Genomic DNA, 7,743 nt, shown 5'->3' with positions numbered 1-7,743 from the left:
GGGCCAGGTGGGGGGAAGGAGCGGGGGCTGGTCCCTTCCCCCTCCTCCAGTCCCCCTCACCCCCTACTTACCTGGCACAGAGCCTGGGTCCAGGTCCCTGCAGCCTGCACATTGCTTGCCCTGCATAGGCATACGTGCTTCAACACCAGGGCAAGGGCCAGCCACAGAGATACTCTGGCTGGCTACCAGAGTGGTGGATCTGAGCCTCTGGTTGCCTCAGGGCACAGTCTGAGGCCATGCCCTGCCCCACTTTTTCACCTGGGTTTTATTTTGGTACCTGGATATCCAGGTATCAAATTTTGCCTCTGTGTTGCAAATATGCAGTGTGGGGAATGGTTTTTTGTTCTTGCATGTACATCTTGCAGCATCTCAAAGGGGTTTGAGGCACGTGTATGCTCATCTGGATGCACCCCGGGGGGCAAACTTTTGCATGTGTGCCAGGGAGTGCTTTAATGAGCTTGAATTTTCTGCAGAGAAAATCCAGGTGCATTAATTGCACATGTAGACCCTTCCATAGACTATATGGGCTTGGTAGTATTTGAGTTCAATAGAGCACCATCAGTATTTGTAGACTTCTCCCCAAACCAATCGATGCTTTAGAATATGCTGTGAACTTCTGTTTATAGTAATTCTTCAGGAACTAGAATTATAGTTTATCCACAAACTCAGTTAACAAAACAACAGCTGGCCATTTGCTTTGGTAACATCCAAAAGGGGCCAAAGACATCTAAGGTGGGTGTAAAAGTTTGCCATCCCCAGCGGCATTTTAGTGGCCTATGAGGGGCACCTTTGAAGTCCTTTAATACTTCACTATGTTTTGTACTATATCCCGCCTTTACTCCCCTGCCATGTCTTGATGTAAATATTGTTTAGTTGTTCTTACAAGAGGAGGACTACTCATTGTACGCCCCGATGACTAGGGCTGTCCTTGCATGCTCTGAACTCCCCTATACATGCACCATGCCTCACAGATGTTGTTTGTACTTCTATGTTGGGGTTCTCAGCCACCACGGGCTTCTCACCCCCATCTTTCTCTAGCTAGGCCTACCAGCCTAAACCCACTGGGTACGGTTTGACTCTGAGGCTCTAGCTCCTTCACCAGGCCTTCTGTCCCCGCCCCACCCCCTCCCCACTTCACACAGTGCCTCTGGGTGCTGAGTTGTTTGGTCTTCTGCCTCCTCAGGCTTGGTCCATTTTTTATAGCTTGGGCTACAAGCCTAGATCTGCCCACTAGGACCCAGCTTCAAAGTCCTATTTTCCTGCAGCCAGCTCTGGGCCCCTGGCCCTATACAGTTGAGCCCACTAGTGCACTGGGCCCTTTGGCCTTTTATGACTGCACCCCAAGGCACTAATGAGGTCTCTTCCTTCCCTACAGCCTCAGCCACAAACCACCGGGCTACCAATCAAAAACAAACAGTAAGCCCATGAGCTATAACAAAGATAAAGTTAAGGAAGGCAGCCTGCTAGCTCACATCTTCCATGGTGCTGTGCTTCTGCTTCCCACCATCTGCTGTGCTCCTTCTTGTGAGGCTGCCACAGCTTCTCTGGGAGTCATCTGGAGTCCATCCCCTCTGCACCCAAAAACCCTCTATAGCCAGCTCAGCCCAAGGTTATTATAGTTCTAGCCTGCCCTGTTTTACTCACCCGACTAACCAACAAGTCTCAACTTTTAACTCCTATCCTGCCAGCCGGCTGTGCCTGGAAAGTTCTGGTCTTAAAGGGGCCAGCCTGCTTTCTGGTAACAGGGCTAGGGTTCCCTGTTAAAGTGGGATTGAGGAGGAATTTAGACAGGTGTGCAAAGCTGCAGTTCTGAAGACCAACTCAGCTGCTCTTTACCCCTAAGGCAGTAAAGAGAGACTTAAACTCCACACTGAGAAGGTGACTCAGTGTTTAACATTAGAGTTCCCCAGATGCATAAAGTTGCACTTTTGTACACGAACCAAATTGTCTTTGGCCAACACAAAGCTGAGCAACTTGGCCCTTATCTCATACCTAAACCCTATCAGGATCCAAAAACAAGGCATTCTGCCACCGCTTTTATTTGAGAAACTCCTATGGTCAGTAGTCTCAGGACAGGCCTAGCAGACTGGGAAAAATGCAGTGGAGGGAACAGAACCCAGGTCTCCCACATCCCAGCTAAGTGCTCTAAACTTTGAGCAGTTGCTTAGAGGAAGAACATTTCTATCACAGCAGATGTATTTTAAAAGAAAATACTTTTAATGTTTTCTTTTTTTAAAGAAGAGGTTCAGGTGCCTAACTTCAAGAAATGGTTCCAGGAAGTAGATCCTGAGTAAGAGGGAGGCATCTCTTGGTTGCATAAGACTAGGAAAGGGGTGGGATTTAAAACCCATCTTTATCTTGAGCTTTTCCCTGGTAACTACATCTGTTTAGCGTTCTCAGTTTCTGGATCCCACTACATAGAGCTTCCCTTGAAAACTGTCTGGAAGCTGCAACTAGTGCAGAACATGGTGACCCTTCCTCTAACAGAGGTGGTTCACCAGAAGCATATAACTCCAATCCTCCAACATCTGCATTAGCTTCCAATAACTTTCCAGGCACAATTCAGGGGGCTGGTTTTGACTTATATATGTCCCTAAACGGTCTGGGCCCTACATACTGAAGGGACCTTGTTCTTCCTTACTCCCCACTGCAATCCCTAAGATTAACCACAAGCAACCTTCTGTAAGCATCATCAAGTCCACTTGGAAAAAATATGCAAAAGGTCATTCTTGGCAATTGCTTCACAGCTCTGGAACTCACTCCCTCTTGAGGCCTGCCAGAGCCTGAGCCCAGATATCTTTAGGAAGTGGTGTAAGATCTTCCTATCTGGGCAAGCATTTAGCAAAGCTAGGCTGAGATATTGCTTGTGGTTCTCTTACTGGAAGCTATCCTGAGCCTTTGTTGAGAAAGGCAGCATCTAAACTGCATGAATAAATTAAAAAAATGATAGACCACTTCTTCTTGTACATTGTATAGGGAATCCTGAATTCCTACCTCAAGTTTGTGGATCCAACTTTGGATCCACAGAAGCATGAAACCTATGCATCAGGTATATTGATTTTCAATGCTTTCACAGATCCAATTCTTCATCTGGATTTTCACCTTAGTCATTTTTCAGAGATCTTTCAGGAATTCCAACTGTATAGCCTTAGACATCAAAGGCTATTGTGAAGAGCAGTTGACTTAGCTCTATAGTCTGGATGCCATATCAAAGAAGTTATGAAATCTTTTCATGTAAAAAATGAGATGTGATTATAGCAGCCTTTCATGACTCATGCTGGTACCAAAATTGGGGTTTCATGCTTTGATGAGCTTCAGACGAAACTGCTATTAGATACCATTCTGTTGCATCTGTGTTTGTTAAAACAACACAGAAATGTTAGCCAAGATTTTTGCTTTCAGTAGGACTTGCACAGCACATTAATCCCTTTCTTAAATTGCTATTTCACATTGGATGATCCCTAAATTCCATATAAATTACAAGCTAATTAAGTAATGCAGAAGGATGGCTCAGACTATGAAACTACTTGCTCTTTACCTTTTATGTTACCTAAAGTGAAATATGCATTATGAGTATTACATTATGTTGTATGATTCGATATTAAACGGGTTTAGAAGAAGTGGTATAAATGTGGAAAGGAAGAGTCTTCTTTAGCTATAATTATTGGTCTAGGCATTCTAGAAAAGGGGGATACTTAGAGGAATTATGGTTGAGGTAAATTTACAGGCTGAAATTTAGCCTTGATTGGAATGTAATACAAAACTCCTGCTGACCTCACCAGGGCCAGAATTTCACCTCCAAGAGCAAATGGAAATAGGAAAAATAATAAGGAATCGATTTAATCGAATAGTAAAAGTAGCTAAAAAAAAGTAGAGATCAGAATAGAAATCCACAAGGCTTCAGAATAGCATTTTCTCAAAGGCATGGGTAAGTTGGACAAGTAAAAGATAAAGTAGGATCATAGTAGAAAACTGTAAGAGCCAGATTTTCAAGAAGCCTCAGCTTCCAGACACTAACATATAGGTACTCAAATAAGTGGGAGATTTTCAGAAGAATTATTTTTTTAAGCACTTTAATTAAAAAGCAACTAGATGTCCAAAAGTAGTGTGTAGCCAACAGCTCCCATCATAAGCAATAAGAGCAGTATGGTAAATGTGTCTGAAAATCTGGCCACTTCAAATTAGGCTTTTAGCTGAAGAATGTGGACTCCTTAAAATCTGGCTCCATAGGAAGGGAGAGACAGGCCTGATATAGTTCAGAATCAAAGGCTTCTAAAATCAGAGAAATTAAATTACAGTATTAGTAAGCCAAAAATAAAAAAAGGAATGCAAATGCAATGTTAAAATCTAGATTGGGGTATTTAAATCTAAATCCTGGAGAAGGAATATCCAGAGATATATATTATGGAAATAAAAGATTTTTAGTAGTTGGTATGAGATATATATATATATGTCTTAAACTGGTTGGAACACTCTTAGAAAGAGAACAACAGAAAAATAAGTTACTGTGGAAACATCTACACAAGACATTACATCACCGTAGCGATGAGCAATAGTGACATAGCACTGACGGGCACTAACCGTGATGATGCCACTGCATCACCATAAGCAACAAGCTACATCACCATAGCTCATCGCTATGGTGACATAGGGTTGGCTGCTGGAGTTGCACAGTACCAGCAGGTACTGCACAGTCATTTAGTACTTGCTAAAGCACCACCTGTGCAGTCAGGGGCATGTATAGACACACCCTGTACCCAAATCCAAGATAAATTTGAAATTCAGATGACTCCCCAATAATTTGATAGATAGATAGATAGATAGATAGATAGAAAGTAGTTCCATATATAAAATGTAATTATTGGAGAGTCATCTTAAATTCATCTTCCCCGCCCACTCCGACCTCTATGGAAGGGAAAGCAGCAGAAGCGTGGGTGGCAGTGCAGGGACAGATGGTGGGGAGGAAGCAGCCTAATCCCCACCCTTTGCAACACCACTGTCTGTTCTCTCTGCTGCCTGCCTCACCAGTTCCTGTTCCCTTGGCACCTACACCGCACTGCCTCTTTCCCCCCCCCCACCTTCCTCCCACAGCCTCTACCCACCACAGCTTCTGTTCCCCTTGCACCTCTGCCACCCTGCCTCCACCCCCCTCACAGCCTCTGCTTCTCCCTCCACCCCCAACTGCTTACCTTCTGGCATGGCTTTGGCCCCATTCTTGTTGGGCACATGGAGCATAAGGTAGCTCCAGCCTCAGCCCAGCCACGCAGCAGGTAGTGGGCTGGCAGGGAGGCAGAAGTGATGGAGGGGTCAGGTGGAGGCAGGGCAGCTGGCTGCTGTGGCTCTGACTCCAACCCCAAGCCTAGGTTGGGGCTACAGTGGGAGCTGCAGCAGCCTCCTGCTCTCCTCCCCCCAACCTTCCCCTGCCCCGCCTTGTACTCAAATCCAAGATGAGGAGCTTCTTCACCATGTTGAGGGTGCTGATGGAGTTGGCTGATGTGATTTCAGAGCCACTAGTCATTATCTTTTCAAACTTGTGTTGATTGGCGGGGGTGGGGGGAAGGAGGGTGCCTGAACAATTGGAAAAGGACAAATATAGTGCTCATCTTTAAGAAAAGGATGAAGCAGGATCCAGGGAACTACAGATGAATCAGCCTCACCTCAGGCCCAGGAACAATCATGTAGCAGATCCTCAAGGATTCCATTTCTAAGCACTTAGAGCAGAAGAAAGTGATCTGATCAGAAACGGTTAGCATGGATTCACCAAGGGCAAGTCATGCCTAACCAATATGACTGCCTTCTATGATGAGATAACTGGCTCTGTGGATGCGGAGAAAGCAGTGGACATGATATACCTTCACTTTAGAAAGGCTTTTGATATGGTCCCCCACAGCATTCTTGCAAGCACTCTGAGGAATTATGGGTTAAATGAATGGACTGTAAGGTGGATAGAAAGTTGCCTGGATCACCAGGCTTAATGGGCAGTGATCAATGTCTCAATGTCTAGTTGGCAGCCAATATCAAGTTGAGTGCCCCAGGGGTCAGTCCTGGGGCTGGTTTTGTTGAATATCTTCATTAACAATCTAAAAAATGGGATGGATTGCACCCTCAGCAAGTTTGCAGATGACACCAAGCTGCAGGAGTAATAGATATGCTGGACGGTAGGGCAGTGACTGAGTGACTGAGACAAATTGGAGGATTAGACCAAAAGTAATTTCAGGAGGTTCAACAAAAACAAACACAAAGTATTGCACTTAGGATAGAACAATCCCATGCACTGCTATAGCCTGGGGACTGACTGGCTAAGCAGCTGGTAAGCAGAAAAGGACCTGAGGGTTACAGTGGACAAGAAGATGGATATGGGTCACCAGTGTGTCCTTGTTGCCAAGAAGGCTAACAGCATACTGGCCTGCATTGGTAGGATTGTTGCCAGCAGATCAAGGGAAGTAATTATTCCCCTCTATTCTGCACTGGTGAGGCTACATCTGCAGTACTGTGTCCAGTTTGGGGCTCCCACTATAGAAAGGATGTGGACAAGTTAGAGAGAGTCCAGAGGGGGAGCAACAAAAATGGGTAGGGACCTGATGTATGTGAGTTCTGATGAGAGGCTGAGGGAGCTGGGCTTCTTTAGCTTGGAAAAGAGAAGACTGAGGGGAGATTTACCAGCAGCCTTAAACTACCTGAAGGGTGGTTCCAAAGAGGATGGAGCTAGATTGTTCTTAGTAGTGGCAGATGACGGAACAGGGAGCAATGGTCTCAAGTTGCAGCAAGGGAGGTTTAGGTTGGATATTAGGAAAAATGTTCTCACTAGGAGGGTGGGTAAGCACTGGATTGGGTTACCTAGAGGTGGTGGAATATCACTCCTTGGAGGTTTTTAAGGCTTGGCTTGACAAAGCCCTGAATGGAATGATATAGCTGGGGGTGGTCTTGCTTTGAGTAGGGGGCTGGACTAGATGACCTCCTGAAGTCCCTTCTAACACTAATTTTCTATGACTCTGTGAAGGGTGGGGAGAGTATGAGTGACTCTAAGTATGAGTGACTTCCTTTAGAAATTTCAGCTTGTTACAAAAATCTATAGAGACATTCTGAATTAAAACACATGTTGAAGTTACCAGCATGAAACACTGCAATCAACAAGCTCTTTGTCTTTTTTCCCTTCACAAACTTTTTCAGAGTTGTGGCACATTTTTGTCTCAATTTAGGACAGAAAAAATATGAAATTGTAAAGATTTTAATGAGAAAAAGAAAAGAGTTTTCCTTCCAGCTCTACCTTTTATCTATTTCCTGAATTCATCTTAGGTCAGTCAGTATTGACTGAAATTTCTTACCATGGGATAGATCTTAGTCAATCTATAGAAAATGGGTTTTGCATTACTCAGAAAAATATTGGGTACCCAATTAATAGTGCATTGGTGCTCCACAAAAAAATGTCTTCTTGGCCAAGGCTTCCTCTTCTCTTCTTTTCAAGGATCGATGAGGAGGTGGGAGCATATGTTCCCTTCTGCTGTATACCCTCTGCTCTAGAAAGAGAAACAGAGAGCCACAAACCTGTCTCTGTCCAGGTGGCTGGAAATTAAATGAGTGCAAGGCCTGTCCTGTATCTGGCCAGGGGCCAGTGTTACAAGGATGGAGAAGGGTCTTTTGGAATCCTCCTCTCTTGCATACCCATTTAGGGATAAGGCACAAGCTTGGATTGCAGAACCTTAGTCATATAAATCAAGCTGGAAGCCAATGAAGCACCTTGCA

The sequence above is a fragment of the Alligator sinensis genome, unplaced genomic scaffold (genome assembly GCF_000455745.1).
Source record: "Alligator sinensis unplaced genomic scaffold, ASM45574v1 scaffold939_1, whole genome shotgun sequence".
In the NCBI taxonomy this organism is placed as follows: domain Eukaryota; kingdom Metazoa; phylum Chordata; order Crocodylia; family Alligatoridae; genus Alligator; species Alligator sinensis.
This window is presented reverse-complemented; position numbering follows the sequence as displayed.